At 33.0% G+C, this 20,495-nt stretch overlaps 1 protein-coding gene across 5 annotated transcripts in view; it reads left to right on the top strand.

Annotated features, from left to right (window-relative positions):
* The window catches only part of Tenm3 (teneurin transmembrane protein 3), a 2,471,519-nt gene that overhangs the window by 220,923 nt on the left and 2,230,101 nt on the right, over positions 1 to 20,495 (top strand). The window lies entirely within an intron of this gene.

Below are 20,495 nucleotides of genomic sequence, written 5' to 3'. Positions count from 1 at the left end.
TGATTATTTTAACTCAGAAACCTTAGAAGATTTAAATAGGCAATATTTGGTTTTAGTATATGAATGGGTAATTTCAGTGAGAGAATAGACTTGGAAAGATACAGTTCAAAGATTAAAAACCATGAACACCTCAAAGGCAGAAAATCAAGAGTGTGATAGAAGAATAGAAAGAGAACTTCTGCAGATGATAGCTTAGTGCAACGAAAGGCAGAATAAATGACTTTGGAAGGACAGAGAAAAGCCACATTCTTCATGGTTATTACATACCCTAATAAATTTTGGAATTTATTGCACATGCAATGAGAAATAAGTGAAGGATTTGAAGGAGGAGCTGGGTACAGTTGTTGGAGTCACAGTTTAATAATAGCACTGTATGAGTCCTGTGAAGGGTGGGTGAGGAAGAGCAAGAAGAAAACAACAGTGGTTCTGGATCTAAAAACGGGCAGGGGAATGAAGGGATTCATACATGCTTAAGACCTTTTATGTTTATGTAGAACAACTAGACCTAGGTAAAGGGTAAGTGATGGCTACATGAAAGAATCAAAGCTATGGATGGTTCTATCATTTACCTCAATACAGAAACCTGAGGTCAAATGTGAAAATAAGGTGGAAACCAGGAGCTACATTTCAGCAGGTTACCTTTGAAAGGAATGCTAGATATTTAATTGCAGAAGTCAAGTAAGCATGCAGATATTTTGGACTCTGAGAGTGGTATGCATCACCAAGTAGCATTTAAATGCATAACATGTAACAGATAAAGATAACAGACTAAACTCTGAGACTCTCAAACAGAAGTTCAATGGAGTAGGGAATAAAAAAGAGAATAAGCAAAACCAACAGCTGAGTTGGACAAAGAATGAAAAATATGAAAATCTCAAAGGCAGCAAAGTCCTAGTGTGATGAAGGAACATAAATTAGACAAGTGAAAACAGAAGATTTTTAGAAAGCACAAGTCTCTCATAAACCAATCTTTTTTTTTTTTTCTGGCAGGAGGAGGTAGTCAAATGTGTTGAGAAATTGAATGAATGTTGAATTGACAAGATAAAGCCCTGAGTATCACTGACTATTGTGATGCAGATGAGAAAGAAAAATATATGTCAGTATGTGCTGAAGAATGAATTGGTCTGTGTTTGTGGTGGAGAGCAGATTAAAACCCAGACAATTTTACTTGAGAAGTTTTCTGGTAAGGATACTGAGGACATGCTCAGCAACCTGTATTGAGACTGGATGCATCAGAGCACACTTGCTGGAATTATTCCGTACAGATGGATGGCTTAGTGATGTGGACATAGGGAGAAGGTGATCAAAAAAGGAAAGAAGGGACTTGACATGCAACAATTATTGATTTTTATGGGAACAAAATAGGATAAAACTAATCAATAAATAATTTTGTTTTTGTTTGTTTCTGAAATAGGTAGTTTTGTTTTTCATAGAAGAAGGACAAAGGTTTTGATGCAAATATGTGGTTTGAATTGTAACCCTCCCACTGACATAATATATGGTTTGGCCCTTCACTTTAACTGTTTTGTAGATTAGTGATAATGCATGAAATCAAATGTCACACAATAGAGACTAAACAAACTAAGGGTGTCCTCCAGTTAACACTGAGTTTGTAGTTGCCCTGATAGTAGTATTTTCTGAGTGTGATACCCCTGTTTACATATTTTCTTAATTTGGCCTGGTCACTTAGGAATACTAATGGAATTTTATATGAAATCTACCAGCTTGTGTAGATAGAATGATTTATGTAACATGATTTAGTTTCATTGAAAGAAGTAAAGATTTATTTTGCCTTATTATCAGGTGAAATCATAGTTTGGTATAATCTGTCAAGTCTGCTAAGTGACAGTTTATAATATGCAACAAGGTCCCAAATTCCCTATGCCTAAAAATTTATGACCATAACAATTGGCAGCTACGAAAAATCAGCAACAGCTATAGAATTTTGATTAAAAACTCCTTTAGTGTAACCACTGCTTTGTGAAGTAAAAAATAGATAAACAACATGCCCATTTTGGAATTTTCCCAATATACCAGGCAACTCTGTCTATCTAAATAATTTTCAGAATTCCTTGAAATAATCTTAGGGTGATAATTTAAAGGATGAATTTGCCAATAGATTATTTTTTTCAAAGTACATTTATGGTAGATAATTGTTACATTATAATATTCTAACATTCTAGTCAACACCTGATTATCCCTATCTAATTGCCTCTGTACAATCTTACTTTTACATTCGTTGCTAATTATATTTACATATGTTTATATCTGTAGCTACTCTGTTTGCAACTTTTTTTTTGCTATTGCATCTGAAGAGGCAATCAATTAACTCCCTTGTTCCAATTAAATATTACTTGAATGAAGTTGACTTTTCTTGTTAAATAGGAAAAATGGAGTATTCATAGTTTTAAAATACATCAGATTATAAGAAGAAAATTAGCTTGAACTTCCCAGTTTTTTCAAGTATATTTTCAAAGTATAGTTACTTGATGTCAGTTTTTATACTATTAGGGACAATTATACTTTGAAAAGCTATTGTTAAAATTTCTTTTTTCTTTTTCTTAAGTGAAATCACCCACATGCACATCACCATGATCCTTCATTTAGGGACTCAGAACTGGCAGGCAGTTTTATTTATACTAGGGATTGAACTCAGGGATGCTTAACCATTGAACCACATTCCCAGACCTTCATAATTTTTATTTTTAGACAGGGTCTCACCAAGGTGCTTAGAGCCTTACTAAGTTGCTGAGGTTGGTCTTGGACTTGTGATGCTCCTGCCTCAGCTTCCTGAATTGCTGGGATTACAGACATGCACCAGCATTCCCAGCTTGGAAGGCACTTTATTTTTATTTTTTTTTATTTTTTTTTAGTCAGAGAACATTATTTATTGTGGGTTGTTCAAAACATTACAAATTTCTTGACATATCATATTCCACACTTTGATTCAAGTGGGTTATGAACTCCCACCTTCACCCCATACACAGATTGCAGAATCACATCAGTTACACATCCATTGATTTACATATTGCCATACTAGTGTCTGTTGTGCTCCGCTGCCTTTCCCATCCTCCCACCTCTCCCCTCCCCTCCCCTCCTCTCTCTCTACCCCCTCCACTGTATAACCCTGAGGGTCTCCTTCCATTTCCATGCAATTTCCCTTCTCTCTCCCTTTCCCTCCCACCTCTCATCCCTGTTAAATGTTAATCTTCTTCTCCTGCTCTTCGTCCCTACTCTGTTCTTAGTTACTCTCCTTATATCAAAGAAGACATTTGGCATTTGTTTTTTAGGGATTGGCTAGCTTCACTTAGCATAATCTGCTCTAATGCCATCCATTTCCCTGTAAATTCTATGATTTTGTCATTTTTTAATGCAGAGTAATACTCCATTGTGTATAAATGCCACATTTTTTTTATCCATTCGTCTATTGAAGGGCATCTAGGTTGGTTCCACAGTCTTGCTATTGTGAATTGTGCTGCTATGAACATCGATGTAGCAGTGTCCCTGTAGCATGCTCTTTTTAGGTCTTTAGGGAATAGACCAAGAAGGGGAATAGCTGGGTCAAATGGTGGCTCCATTCCCAGCTTTCCAAGAAATCTCCATACTGCTTTCCAAATTGGCTGCACCAATTTGCAGTCCCACCAGCAATGTACAAGTGTACCCTTTTCCCCACATCCTCGCCAGCACTTGTTGTTGTTTGACTTCATAATGGCTGCCAATCTTACTGGAGTGAGATGGTATCTTAGGGTGGTTTTGATTTGCATTTCTCTGACTGCTAGAGATGGTGAGCATTTTTTCATGTACTTGTTGATTGACTGTATGTCCTCCTCTGAGAAGTGTCTGTTCAGGTCCTTGGCCCATTTGTTGATTGGGTTGTTTGTTCTCTTATTGTCTAATTTTTTGAGTTCTTTGTATACTCTGGATATTAGGGCTCTATCTGAAGTGTGAGGAGTAAAGATTTGTTCCCAGGGTGTAGGCTCCCTATTTACTTCTCTTATTGTTTCTTTTGATGAGAAAAAACTTTTTAGTTTGAGTAAGTCCCATTTGTTGATTCTAGTTATTAACTTTTGTGCTATGGGTGTCCTATTGAGGAATTTGGAGCCCGACCCCACTGACTGTAGATCGTAGCCAACTTTTTCTTTGGAAGGCACTTTAAAGATCAGAAATTTACACCTTCATAAAGAAGTCTGAAGCAAAACTCAAGATAGCATACCAGTCCAGTGGCAATCCCAGACCTGGAACCCTATGGCCCAGACAGACTCAGAAACCTAAGGCCCAGACTCCTGGCTTACCTGTTCTTTTTCTGATACCTGATTTTTGAATGCATATGATTAAAATATGCCAGAACTAAAAGGTCCTTTTGTATTAGGTTTGTTGTTAATTAACAATTAAGTTTAAATCTTATCTTTTTTTTTCTGTGTATCTAAGTTCAACTTTTTTTCTGTGTATCTAAGTTCAACTTAGATACACAGAAAAAAATGTGTGTATCACTGTGAAGTTTTATCTCATGTGTAGGGTCATATAGTTATTTACTATTGAAGTCAATCTCCATGCACCAAGAATAGTTTCCACATCTAGAACTAAATATACAAAAAGGAGAAAAATAACACTTATGGATATGGGTAATACAGAATACTTGTGATACATAACTGACTCAACTATCATGGAATTATTTTATTACTGTCTGTATGGATGTTGAACAAAAGAACAATTCATTAATAATATATTTCTTGATGATTATATTTCAAATATCTTCTGTGGTGAGTATGCACCCCAGAATAAATAATTGAAATCCAATTCATCATGGGTAAATAATGAAATCTCTGTGAATATATACTCCAAAACAGTACTGGCTGATAGAACTCTCTCTGAACCTGAATTATCTAACTTGTATTCTTAAACAACAAAGTAAGCAATTTCTTATAGCAGATGTCATAAAAAATAAAATTATAGCTTATAAATACTGATTTCTCGTTTACAAAAAAAAATGAAGAGGTACATCAAGACTAGTAAAGTGATTATTAAATTGACAAATTTAGATACTATTTTAAAATAATCTGATTTACTAAAATTCATTTTTATATGATACATAACTTTATAAGGCACATAGTCTGAAAATTAAATTGCTCATATACTTTCCATTGAAATAATTAATAAGTTTTAAATAAGTGTTCAGAGAAAAACATATCTATATCATATGTATATGCATACATACATATGTATAATAATTTAAAACTATACAAAATAAAAAGAATAATTACAAAAGAGCTAACAAGGAATATTAGAAAACTTTAACTCATTACAAACTTTTAATTTGAAACACAAAAGTTTTTAAACACAAAAGTGTTCAGAGCTCAACTTTGTTGATCATGGGGATCTGTCACAGGGGAGGAGAGAGAGAATTTGGTCATTATTTACACAAGACTCTAAAATACATATTTTCAATACTGGGGAAATTTTAGCAGCATAATTAACTTATATATAGAGAGAAAATATTACAAGTGTATTTTACAGAATTATCTCTAAGAAACTCTAGATTTTATATAGTATTTCAGGTCACACATTAAGTGGCAATCAATTCATTGTACTTTAAACAATATAGTTTATAATTTTCACCTACTTTAAGTGGACATCACAGGCTAACTGAACATGGTTAACCGAATTGTATTTCCTTCCTTTATTAAAAATTTCTGAAGATAATAAATTGTATGCAGTCTTAAGATGTAATACAGAAAGATCCCCTATATTCTATATTCAATTTTACTAAATATTAATATTTTAAAAACTTATATCACCACCATGATGCTAACATTGATACTATTCAGCAATCTTATTTAGATTTACCCAATGTCCCATATTATCTTGCAAGTATGTTTGAGCATGTGTGTGTACCACTGTGAAGTTTTATCTCATGTGTAGGGTCATATAGTTATTTACTATTGAAGTCAAGATACTGAACATAGTTTTGTGTTGCTCATCAATGGGGACATACCCTAAGAAATGTGCTATTAGAATGACTTTATCTTGGCAGGGGCAACGTGGACTGTAATTGCACAAACCTAGATGGTATAGCTTAATATACACCTACATTTTAGGTCATGACCTCTTACTCCTGGGTTAACAACATGTACAGCAAGTTATTCTACTGAATGCTATAGGAAACTGTGACATTGTGGTAAATATTTGTGTTCCTAATTTCTAAACAGCAAAGGTAGAGCAAAATATGATACAAAAGATTTTTTAAATGGTGCATCTGTATAGGGCCATGGAGATTGCAATAGTGGAATTTGCTCTGAGTCAGTGGGTGAGTGGTGAGTGCATGTGAAGATCTAGACATTTTTATTCTACTGTTGAATTTATTAACGTTTTACACTAAGGCTATGCTAATCTTATAAATAATGTTTTTTTTCTTTCTTCAATAATAAATTATCCTTGCTTATGGCAACTATATTAATGTATAATTTTTTAACTTTTTGGCTCTTTCATAGCATAACTTAAAATATAAATGTATAGCTATACAAAAGTATTTTATTTCTTTATATAATTATTGTATGTCTTTTTTTTTCTTTTAAAACATTTTTGTTAAAATATAAGACACAAACACAGACACCAGCCTAGGTCTATACCGGGTCAGAATCAATATCACTGTCTTCTACCTTCACACCTTGTCCTCCCAGAAGGTCTTCAGGGCCTGAAGGATGTGAAGCTGTTACCTCCTATGGTAACAGTGCCTTCTGGACACCTCCTGAGGGATCTGCCTGAGGCTCCTCTTGAGATGGTACACCTCTTTTAAAAAATATGTTTGCTTGATTTGCTTATTTTTTATAATAGATTTGCTTGCAATCAGATAATACACCATGAATATCCGTCACTAAGAAAACTTTCCAGGGTTGGATCTGTTTTCAAACTTTCTTTCTGGGTTCACTGACCTTGGCAAAAGCTTTTGTAAATCCCTTCACTAAATTTTCTTAGGAGTTCTTTTTCTTTTTCTGTAAGTTTCTTTTCTCTTGTTTCTTCTTCAGCTGTTCATTCCTGTTTTAGTTCCATTAATTTTAAGGGACCACCACTGTATATCTTCATTGGCTGAAAAGTCCTTATGCTGCTCATGATTGCATTTCCATCTCCTCAGAGATCCCCCTTGGTACCTTTTTTTACATCCACACCCAGTTCCCTCATGCGTATCCTCCAAACCCCCACCACCCACAATCCTAGAAAATGCTCATGTTTTTCTCTATTTCTAGAATCTGTCATTTCAAAAATGTTATATAATGGAATAACATATTAAGAAAACTTTGGGGATTGGCTTTTTCTAACTCAGAACAATACCCTGGAGATTCATTTGAGCTGTTGTATCAGTAGTTTGTTCCTTCATTGCTGAGTAATATCTCATAGTAAGAAGGTACCACAATTTGTTGAACTATTTTTCTATCTAAGGACATCCTGGCTGTTTCCAGTTTTTTATTATTACAATAATGGTTCTATAAACATTATTGAGAAAGTTTTAAACTGAAAATAACATTTCAAATTTCTGATATAAATGTCCAAGAGCACAATTTCTGGGTCATGTCATAGTTACGTGATTAGTTTTCTTATAAGCTGCCAACCTATTTGCCAGAGTGGCTATACATTTTATTATTACCCACCAACAATGTATGAGTTCCTTTTTCTATAGCCTTGACAACATTAGATGACTTTGCTCATACATTTTTCTTAATATGGCTATTCTGATAGATGTATAATGATAAGTCACTCTGGTTTTAATTTTTATTTACCTGAGAGTTAACAATATTGCATACCTGTATTCATTTTTATTTTTTCATTTGTATATTTTCTCTGCAATGAAATAACTCTTCTTCACTTTTTCTTTAAAAAAATAGTTTGAATAATCTTGAGGTGAAATTCACATGACATAAAAGTAACATTTTTTATTCATTCATTCATTTATTTTTTTGCATTTTCTGGGGATTATATCCTGGAAACAGGTGTTCAGTAACTACATCCCTACCACTAAAAGTAACTTTTTAAATTCAAGAGTTCATCTCAATTCCTTAAAAATAATCATTTTAAAGTCAACAGTTCAGTAGCACTTAGCACATATGCAATGTTGTGCAATAACCAAGTAAGTGTGGCACAAGACATTTCCATCATCTCCAAATAAAACTCCTGACCCCTTAAACAATGTGTTCACATTTTCAATCAACCTCACCTGGTTTTTAATCTGTCACATGTGATTGGATTTTGAAATACTTTTCACTGTTGTGTTTGAGAGCTCTTTGTGTATTTTAAATACTTTTTTTTTTTTTTGCCAGGTTTTTGGTTAGCAAACATTTTCTTTGAGTCTAGCCAATGGTTTATATTTCCATTCTCTTCATGGGGTGTTTCACAGAATTTTTTTTTTTAATTTGAGGAAGTCAAATTTTTGCATATCATGCTTTTGGTGTCAAATCTAAGAACTCTTTGTCTAGCCTTAGAATCTCAAAGATTTTGTGTCTAGAAATTTCATAATTAAAAGGAAAATGGTGCAGGACTGACCACTGGAACACACCAAATCCAAGCAGAAGCAAGTTTATTGTTGGGAGTCTGACAGGCTGCTTCTGCACAGAGGGAACAGCAGCAGATTTCCTCTGAGCCAAACTTTTATAAATCAGGATCTAGGTTTTGCACTGTGGGGCGGGTTTAGCCCTCGCTGTTGCAGGTGGAGAGCTAGCTTCAAAATCCCAAGAACCACAAAGCAGAGGGGGGCAGGAGGAGCAAGCACATTGCCACCAGTTCTTGGAACTGGCAGGCCCTGTACATACTCAGAAAGTAGGTTAATGTCTGTGAGCGTTGTGATCAGGGTGCAGGTGGGTGGGGGTGTCAGCCTCCATGTGAGTGGGCTCCTGCAAGAAGCGGGTGGGGGAGGCAAGGTGAGATGTCTGAGGAGAATGGGGTTTATATTTTCAAAAACTTAATTTTTAAATTAGCCTATAGTTATATTAACAGACTAACAACAGTTTTATGTTTCACATCTAAATCCATGATCATTAGGTTGAAGATCATTATTTGGGGCTCTGTTTTGGTTTTTGGTTCTTTGGTCTATGGATGTTCCAGTGCTCAGCACTATTTGTTGAAGATTATCTCTTTGTTTTATACTTTTGTACATTGTCAAAATCAGCTAAGCATATTTCTGTTGATCAATTTTTGAGTCTTCTGTTGTGTTTCATTGGTTATATGTTTTTTTTTTTTTTTCTCCACCACCTACACTATCTTATTGTGGAATAAGTCTTAATACCATTTAGAATATCACCTCCCACTTCATAGATTTTGGAATGATTGTTAGAGTTCAAGATTACAATAATTTTAGGACTGGTACTTTTCCATATAAATTTTAGAAACAGATTGTGATTGTCTACAAACTCAATGCTGAGATTTTGACAGAAATTGTACTAAAATTGTATATGCACTTGAGGAGAATTGACTACTATGTTGAATTTTCCAATCCTGAAAATTCAGTAAGTCTCACTGTTATTTAGGTCTATTTAAAATTTCTTTCATCAGTGTTTTGTAATTTTTAGCATATGGATGTTGTAAATATGTATATTGAAGTCTTTAAAATTTTCTAATGATGATTATAATTGATATTATGAGTAGTCATTTTTAGTAAGTAGAAATATGATTGCTTTTGGTCTTTTGATCTCATATCTTATGATTCTTGAATTTACTTAGTTCTAACTCACTTATTTTACATAAATTATTTTGTAGATTTTTATAGATTCAATATCAATAATTTTGTCACTGAAAGTAAAAGATGATTTTTTTCTTTCTTTCCAATTCATGTTTTTTTTCTTTATTGCACTAGCTAGAATACTCAGGATTATGAATTATTTGTTTTAAATAATAGTGCCATCTGGCATAGGACAAAATTTTCTGAGTAAGAAGAATAGAATTCTTAGATAAAATTAAAACTTTATTTTATCTTAGTGAAAAATATTCAGAAACAAATTGGTCTTTCACCATTGTATGTGACATTAGTTTTAGATTTTTTGAAGATGATATCTGATCAAATTGTGATGATTCTTCTCTATTTTTGATGAAAGTTTTTTTATCATTGATGAATGTTGAATTTTATTAAATTCCTTTTGTGTCAAAATTCTATGATCGTGATTTTTTCCCTTTATCGTGTTTATAAATAGATTCTAAAATCAATAGTAATTTTTTCTTTAACTGTAGGTAGAATTCTCCAATAAAACCATTTGAGCCTATGGCTGTTTTGAGATTTTTTTATTACAATATCAATAGCGTTAGTGGTTATAGGACTATTGAGATTAAATGCTCTGTGTTGTTTTAAGTGTGTAGTTCCCTTATTATCCTTTTGACATGTACAGAATCTTGAGTTTCATGTTGGGAAAAAGGAGTCTCAGGTGAAGGGATGAAAAAACTTTTAGCTAAGCCCTTTAGGGGTGTGAGCCTACCTGGTTATTGAAATTTACAGTACTTCTTGAGTTGGGCACTTTGGGAGGGATTCCTTTGTTGGTGTCCCTCCCCAACATCATCACTTCCCTCTGCTCCACAGTGAACAGGCCAGGAAGGTAAGACTTGGGCCCACAAAATCAGAGAGGTCTCCTGGGCCAGCATAGTTATTATAACTGGATCTGTCTTGCTGGTCCTCCACCTCACAGGAGGCATTTTGCCCCACCTCAGTATCTGTTGACATTAAGTGGAAAATCATGCATGACAGGGAAAGAATGCTGCTTTTTATGACCACTTAGTGTCAGCAAATCTCCTCACTGATCCCCCACATCAGTTGTTTCTGTCTGCCCTGGTTTTGTCAGAAGGACTCCTATCCCATCCAGGAGAATAATGAGCCTTCCTGGGATGCTCTCTGTTGCAAGATTTGAGTCTGAGTCATCTTTTATTGGGTATGAGGATGTAAAATACCCAGCCTGTGTTTTTCCTCCAGTCCTGGGATTCCCAAACCAGTTTGCCTCCTTCTTACAACGTTTGAGAGTTCTCACTTATTTTCCTATGGCCTATTTTCCAGGATTTATAGTTGCACTTATCATCAAGGAATAAAGAAAAACATGTCTGTGCTATTGTATCCATACCAGACATATGTACTTAATGTTTATAATAACTTATTCTGTTATTTTCCTTTTAAATTTGAAGACAATATTCATTTGACTAGTTTGCTTGGGAAAACACACAAAAGAGCACACATTTTAATTTTCAGAATTTTAATCATTAGAATTTTCTAAAAAAATGACTTTATATATTGATCTAAAAATTTTAAAAACTTTATAATTCCAAAATAATTTAAAATATAGACATATGTCAAATATTCATTATATTTTATCTACAAATTAACCCCAGTGTATCCTGTCAAAGGCACAACTTTCATAATGCTCACCCAGTATGAATAATAGTGGCTTCCCATTGCTTCTCTCAAGGCTACACAGTTGAGTCAGGCAGATATGGGTAATATTATATATATATATATATATATATATATATATATATATATATATATATATATAATATATCTATACAGATAGATATCTATATCTATATGAATTCCTTTATTTAGCTTTTTTCTACCTTTTAAAATATATTAATTATTGTTAATACAGTCTTTGTAAAAGATATTTATTTATTTCTATGTTTTTCTTTTCATTTATATCAATACCATAAAATGAAAGGCTTAATGAGTGCATAAGCTTACAGATTTGTTTTAATGTACATTATATTTTTAAAAATATATATGTATATTTAAAAATATATGTATATTTAGTTGTAGATGGACACAATACCTTTACTTTATTTATTTATTTTTTATGTGGTGCTGAGGATCAAACCCAGTGCCTCACACATGCTAAGCAAGCGCTCCACCTCTGAGCCACAACCCCAGCCCTAATGAACATTATCTTATTTAATATTTGCAATATTACTGTAATTCCAAAAGACAAAGGCACCAGGTTTGGAGAGTTCATATAAATTGCCCAAGCTCATAAAGTATTGGAATGCCAGGATCAAGACAAGTGAATTTCGTGCCAGTCTCTATTATGCTACTGTGGATTTAATTGCAGAAGTTTTGTTTGCACTTTCATCTTGAGTAGAAATTGTTGAACTGTTGCTGATATTTTTCCTTTTCTTTATCTTGGTCTACTCCATTTTGCAGATTTGTAGTTGTTTTCACTTAGCCTTCCACATCTAAAACAAATGCATAGTAGCAGCTATATTTCTCTTCTAAATATACAAAGTTGTTCAATATCTCTTAACATTTTCTGGAATCTGACTACAACATTAGTAAGTTCTCTCTGCTAAACAACCATCTTCCTAAATTTTGTTATTTTTAATAATTTTTCCAAATATTTTTATAAATGGCAAAAAACCATTTTATTTTAGTCAAAATTTAGTTGAACTACCTAATATCTACATTCAATAAATTTGAGTGTTATCTTTTCTTTTTTATCCCCTCATTTCTTTTTTAAGCACATTGGTGTTGATTTTTCAGAGGTTGTCTGTGTGTACTAAATTCTCATAGTCTGTTTCTTAGAAATAAACATACTGGCATCGCTTTGGAATAATGGTTTAGCCAGATTTGGAATTGAAGTTTAAATTATTTCCCTTCAGTATTTTAGTATTTCTTTTATCAATTTATAATTGCTCTTTGTCCCCAACAGGTTCTAAGCCGTATTTTTACTAATAGTATAATCTGCAGTGGGTATAATTATTTTTATTATCTTTTATACTGTTTATATTTTCTCTCTTGATTTTTTAAAATTTATCCTCTCTGTACAAACAGTAACTTTCTCATTTGAGGGATCGTTTTTGTTTTCAATGAATAAAAATTTCTTTTTGATCTTTGCTTCTCCATTTTCCTTCTATTATCTTCTGGAACTCCTCTCAGACTATCTTGATGGCTAATAAAAAGTTACCATATTTTTGGATCCTCTCACATTTCCTACTAGACTGTTCTCATCTTACTCTGGCTTTCTTCTGTTTTCAAAATACACACTATGCATTCTTACCACGTCTTAGTGAAAATAATTTTCTCAAAATATACCCTAAGTCCAGTATCTCATCTCTTAGTCTCAGCTCAGTGATCCTTTGCCTTGACCTATTTTTTTTTCCTCAAGGTTTTCTGACTAGTTCCTTCTCATTTTTGTTTCATTTTATAGTTCACATCTTGTTTCATTTCTTCTTGTTTTTGTTTCAGAATTCATTGTTCTCTTTCACAGATGTTATCATTTCTTTGTGTTTTATCTTACTCTTGAAACTCTCTTTTAAAACAATACAACTTTTTTTTAAAACCTTGAATTATTTCAGCTCCCAATTCTTGATTTTGGGGGTGGTGGTATAGGAGGAATGTATTTCTTAACATTAGAAATTTATTTGCTTTGACATTTTGATTTTCAAGTTCATGTTAAATTGATTTCTTTCTCTGCTCAGCCCTCCATGCAGTGGAATCTAAAGTGTTATTTCTCCAAATAATCCTCTAAGAATGCACATCATAATAAAGATCTTATATTAACCTGGGATTTATTTAGAGTGGTGTGTATTCTCAATTTTCCACAGGCTAAATATTCCTCACTAGTAATGGCTTTTTTGTTTCCAGGCCATTTTCCATTTTAATTATGCTTTAATTTCATAGATAAAAAAATAGTGTAACAACTTTTTTTATATAATTTTTAATCCTTATCTTTCAACCCATCATGTGTTGACTCAGAAGTGCAATGTAGTAGACTACCAAACATGGCATATTCATGCTCTCTTGGCCTTCATACTCAGTTAATAGCTTTATTCTGTACCAGGTGTGAGTCAGAGTCACTCTTCCAGATACTAAACTAAACAAGTCCATTGATCTCAGTGAGGTAGGAATAAACAAATAAGTAATATAGTGCTGTGAATTGAAAATCAAATAGGAAATATGGGATGAGAAAGGACTTCTACTTTTACCATGGAGGTAAAGAAAGAACTCTGTAACAGCATAATATTTAGGTGCAGACATAAATGAGTTATAAATAAGCAGTATTTGAGAAAGAATATTTGAGAAAAAGAAAACAGCAAATCCAAAGGCCTTGCTCAGGAAACAGGAAGGGGGAGTTTCCTGTATGATTCTAGACTTTTCTGTCACTATAGCTTACTGTGACAATAACATGTTTTTCCTCATTATTTCATTCAAAACTAAACTCCTAACTGAATTTTTAGGACACACTCTCTGTGTATCCTTGTTATGAGGTTATTCTGGTCTTACACAAATAATTTTTTTAATCCAAGGAATCCAAAAAAATCACTACTACCCTGTATCCATCTCTGTAGCCAGTCAAAATATTTGGGGTTCTATTCTGATTCTTGTCATGTTACTCCTTTTTATGACCATATTTCATAGAAATATTAGAGTACTTATTTGGTAAAATACATTGTTTACAAAGTATCTCATATTTAAAATATTCTGCAGTGTGGTTTTGTGTATAACCAAATGCTAATTTTATTGTCATATAAAAAGTAAAGTGTATCTGTTGATTAATACACATTAAATACCACTATGCATATCAAATTTATGTAAGCATTTTCCAGTTCTACCTTAGGACTTTCCTTCTAATGAATTCTAATCTCTAAGCAATACAGACACATCAAAGCTAGAGCACAGCATACTGGTAAGGAACATGGATCATGTGAGATAGAATGGAAATATTTGAAATTGACACTTATTTGACAAAGAGGTCATAATCCCTCTATCTGGAAGAGAGATAGTAGTGAGCACAATGAATCTGTTTGCTCATTAAACTAAAAATAATTTTATTTGATCCAATATCATTAGTGGTAATGTTTTGCATGAAAGTTAGGAAAGTTAAAATATTTGAAAATAGAAGTTCTGCTATTTTTTTTCTTATTGTTGGTTCTGGTTCTGCAAATGATGTTAAATTTAGAAACATGACATAAATTATTAGTGAATTCCTAGGTTACTCAAATAGAATTAAAAGTAGTTTGAGGGATGAGTTCCATTGGTTTACCTTTTCTAGATCACAAAGAACTGTGGTAATGTTTACACTGGGAATCCCAAACTTAATCTACTTGTTACTTATTATAATCAATTATTGTAAGAAAAATATCTCTATATGACACATTAGAATCTTCCTTTTAGTAAAGTCAAGTACAGAGAGTGTATCTAATGTAATTCCTTCACTAAAGTACTTAAATACTTTTCATTTTCTTTTTCTTAAAATATATATCTGTGACAATAACAGCAGAAAACAAAGCTGCCTTTGAGAAAGAATGATAATCTGTAGGTTCTGTAGTGAATCTAGACAAGACTATGATGCTGGCTAGTTAGTGCCCTGGACCATATTTAATTTTCCTCAGATTCAACTTTCTCAAAATTACCATGGGAGTATCTATCTACTTGGTCTCAAAGGTTCCTTCCAACTCTAAATAGAAAATATCTAGGAGAGAAAGAGACTTGCCAAAATTATTTATTTAGGATACTCAATATTAATAAATTATGTCAGGCTTAAAATTATAAACATAAACCATATAGTAACTTTGTAACTCATAAGCATAGTACTTAAAAAACTGAGGAAAAAAAACCTATTTAACTCTACAATGTATTAACAAAGCAGTAATTGGGCTCTGATCACTTGGGGCCACGGAGGACTATACTACTCAGCTCCATTTACCACCTAGTTTGCAAATGAGAAATATTCAGTAATGACTAATGGATCTGATATAGAACATTTCGGTTACACTGCCTATATCTTCATATATGTTCACATGTAGAACGACTGCATTCTTTTAGCAATGAATTATTGTACAGTAGACTATTCTTTTAATATTTCTTAAATTTTAAATAGTCATCAGGTTATCTTTTGAAAGAAATAATATATAAATTTACAAATGGCTGATAAAACATTTTCTACCAATTTAGTGTTTTAAAGCAACACAAATTTATCATGTTACAGGTTTGGAGGTCAGAAGCCCAAAAGAAGCCTCACTAGGCTGAAATCGATTTGTCCTCATTCCTTCTTCAGGTTGTAGGTAAAACCTATTTCATTGCCATTTCCAGCTTCTAGTGGAACTTCATTTCCTTGGCATGTGATCTCCTTTTACTTTCACAGCTAACAATAGTAGTCAAGTCTCTCTCAGGCTGCTTCTGTCTGACACTGATTGTTTTACTTCCTTTTCCAAAGCTAAGTCTCTCCAGATTAGGTTGGCTATAAACAGAAAATCCAAGATAATCTCCTACCAATTGATTAGCAACCTTAATTCCATATGCAAACAATTCTCCTGTTCCACGTAATGTGACATATTTGCAAATTGCAGGGATTAAGGTATGAGCATACATCATCCTTATTTTACCTGCCATACAACTTCCTGAGGATAATTATTTAGAATCCATGGGCATAAACCCTGTTGCTGTGGGCGATATAATAATGCTTGTATATTTCCCTCATCACAGTAAGTCTGGAGGTGGGCAATCTGACATGTATTCTACATCCTTATCAATCTTTCTGGATTTGTCTCTTTGTCTCTCTATCACACCTTGGGAAGTATGCCAGATTCACCTCTATCCAACATGCTCACATCCTTAGCAGGAAGAAAAGGCAAGGTGAAATAACAGTCATGCTATTTAAATTTTTTTCCTAGCAACCCTACTTAGTGACTTCTGCTTACACTGTATTGGTGACAACTTGAGGATATTTGTAGTAGTGAAAAGCCAGAAGAGATTAGTATTTCTATGTAGGCAGCTTGTGGACCACAGAAAAAGTCAGTATTCTTGCAATGAAACAGAGAAGGTGTTGGGTATGCAAAAAGAAATACACCCTTTTTAATTTATACATACAATTGTAAATCTCATTGGAGACTTTAGGGAAACATAGTATCTATAATATAATATGCTCATTAAATAGGTTCAAAAGGTATACAAAGAAATACTGGAAAAGTCTGTTATTTTTGTTTTTGGTACACCACCTCTACTAAATCAAAGTTTTTTTGCAAGTAGCAAATTATTATCTAAATACGTGCTCCATATCTTCTGCTTCAGTGACTCCAAAAATAAGGATGTACATGAAAATCAGTTGGGAATTCAATTGAAATTTGAAATTCCAAGTCTCTACCAAAGATTTCAATTATAAAGTTCTCAAAGAAGTCTGCATTTTAATAAGCACCCCAGGTATTTCTAATGCAGGTGGTCTGTAAACTTATGTTGTTTAAAAAGTCCCCAGGAAGCACACCTGTACTCAATTTAACTCAATTATTGAGTACCTGCTATAGAATGTGTGCTGGGTATCATGAAAAACACAAAATACCACAAGACCTGATTCCTCTTTGTAAGAGCTTCCAGGGATGTAGTGCAGAACCTACTTACTCTCAGTGCTCTAAGAAGAGAAGAACCTTGAGAAGGGCAAATAGCAAAATGATCTTTTTTTAATCCTTAATATCTGTCACTAAAAATTCTTACATACATAATTTTGTGATTGTTCGGTTAATCATAATCTTTACTGCTAGAACATATGCACCAAAAAAATGGATAAATATGTTTTCTCATCACTGCCTCTCCTTCAAGTTGCAAAATGCTTTACTCTTTGTAGGAATGCTATACAGAAATAATATGTTGAGTGAACACTGTGTTTTTGCGTTCAGAATACAATAGAAATTCATTAATTGGGGAGGAAAAAAAGCCTTCATAAAGGAGGAGGCAGTTGAGCCAGACTGGGAAGGTCTCAAAAAGCAGAAATGGAGAAAAGAGCTTTCCAGGTTGAGAGAGCATTATGATCAAAGGTGTGGATAACATGAAAGCACATGGAAACACACAATACAGTTTTCTTCAGTGATAGTTCAAAAGAAGTCTCCTTGCTATTTATTTTTAAGTTTTGTTTATTTAAAGGAAATAAAGTTTGACACCAGATAGCATTTTGAGCAAATATTTAGTTCTGGCTGTTATTTGCTTGACTATAGTAGTGTGTCTATATTATTACAGATTTTGTACACCTTCAAATATGTCTAATCTATTAGTTCATTTTCTCTATAAAAATCTTGTAAACTCAATAGACTACATATTATAAAATTGTTCTACAGTTTTACCCCCCCCCCCACACACACACACTTAGGCACCAAAAAGAGTCATTTCATAGTGGAATTCACATTTGTTAATCAAGGCTCAACCACATCTTCCTTTTACATTTTTTTGGGGGAGTGGGGCAGTTACCAGGAATTGAACTCAGGGGCACATGACCACTGAGCCACATCCCCAGCCCTATTTTGTATTTAATTTAGATACAGGGTCTCTCTGAGTTGCTTAGTGCCTCACTTTTGCAGAAGCTGGCTTTACACCATCCTCCTGCCTCAGTCTCCTGATTCTTTTACATTTTTTAAATTTACTGTTAGAATTGTATTTATTGATAATTTTAATTACATAGAGTATGGTTATAAAATATTTGGGGTTTTTGACTAATTGGTTTTTAGAATTACATATCAATAGTCACCTTAATATAAATTTTTTTCATGTTCTCACTTAAAACTAGGTAGTTACAAAGCAACAATAGAAAAGCTATGTCTTTTATAACAAAATAATTATTATTCCTCCTACTTTTATCTTTTTTCTCCTATCTCTTCTTTGACATTAAAGACACAGTGAAAAATTAGAGTCAGCTTAAAGATGGTGAAAATGATAAAAGGAAGGAGCCCTATGATCTAATAAGGAAAATTAAGGACACTTCATTTGTATGGCTAAGAGAGATGGTGACAAATGTGGGAATATGATAACTTTATATAAATGCTTGTGATGGTAAGTTTTAAGAGAGGGAAGATTTATTTTAGCTGGCTAAGGTCTCTTAACAAGGAATAATGATCTGAGTTTTTAAAAAGATAAAAATTTTGGTATAATGAAAAATGTTTCTGTCATTGAGAACAATTAGAAAGAATATTCTTCCCTGTAGACATGAGCAGTCGAGAAGATCAAAAACAGACAAGATAAAACCTTTGGGGGTCTAACAGATAGAAAAGGCACTTTGTAATGTCCTATTTCCTGGTCTGAGTAGGACTTTCTTCTATAATATATCCTTAATCACTTGAAAAAAAAATTAATGATCCATGAAATGGGAATTCTTATTTCAATAGGTAGGTTATTCTACAGGCAGAAAAAGATCTGTGGTTGAGGCCAAAATTCCATTACCTTCTAGGTCCTATATTTCTAAGTCAACTCTTACTTCTTACCAAAATAATCTTGTCTCTTCTTCATTTTCTTGGATGTAATGAAAGAAAGGCTACTTTATAGCAATAAGCAACTATAAAAGTTTCCTTAATTTCACGTTATAATATTCCCTGACTATCTGTTATCTATTTGTATTTTTCACCAAATGTTTCAATTCTTTCTCCAGTCTGAATAAGGTCATGCTAAGATGTATGATGTAATACAAGTTCAAGTTCTCAATGAACTGCTAGAATTTGCCTACTTTAAGATATGGCTAATAGGCAAAGCATTTCCGTTCAAATTACATGATTATCAAATTCTCTTGAGTTGGTTTTCCTTCTCACACACAGAGATGCACATACACAAGTGCATGCATATCTCTATCGTGTGTCTATACATTTCTTTTAATTTTATCTTTAAGCCCACAATATAATATATATTGCACATGATAATCCAACAAGAAAATATTAATATATATTAAATCAGTTTCTTCAGTGTTTTAAAAATATTATTTCATAACAGTATGCAGGAATAATAATAAATAAACAAAGTCTAAAATATTAGTTCTAGTAATGATCCAATGTAAGCAAATGAGAAAAAGTCAAAATACTTTTAGCAATAGAAACAGTGTAAATAGGAGAACTTAAGAAAAACCATAGAATCATGGAGTTGATTACCTAATAAAAGATTTGCAATGAAAAGAATCAGAGTTCCAAATTTTCTAGGCCATTGGAGAATGGGAAATTGGAGAGATGAAAATATCTCTTTGGATGTGTAGGTATTTTCTTGTGTTGAAGAAGTTAATTGGATGTAGCTATTCAACATATTTCTTCATTTTTATCCTTAAAAATTGAAAATTATTCAAATAAATATCATCTCTCCAAATTTTCATTACTGATGGACTGAAAAACTAATGGTGAAGGTAACCATTTCATGTTCTTTTAGTTTTCATAAAGAAACACTATCTATTCACCTACCTACCTATGTGATGTGTGTGACATATGTCTATATGTCATAGGAAGATCATGGAAGTGCTACCATACTAAAGTAGATCTTATACTTAAATTTCCTTGAGGCTCCTAAGATTGTCTTGCTCTCACTAGACTGGTACTTACTCTGTCTTTTAATAATTCTGAATCTTTCCTTCATTTTCATAAATAGAGGGCCTTCAAGTATTAGAGAAATTTATGGCTCACATGCCCCTTGAAGACTCTAGTAGTTGAGGTAATGAATGGTTTAAATCTGTTCTGGTCTTCAGGATTCAATTCCAAATATTTGTGTACATGCAGTTCCACCATTGTAAGTGCTCCTGTGCCCCTTGTACAAA

This window comes from Marmota marmota, unplaced genomic scaffold, assembly GCF_001458135.2.
Source record: "Marmota marmota marmota unplaced genomic scaffold, marMar, whole genome shotgun sequence".
Taxonomy (NCBI): domain Eukaryota; kingdom Metazoa; phylum Chordata; class Mammalia; order Rodentia; family Sciuridae; genus Marmota; species Marmota marmota.
The sequence above is the reverse complement of the archived record's forward strand: the minus strand, read 5'-3'. Positions and strand labels throughout refer to the sequence as shown.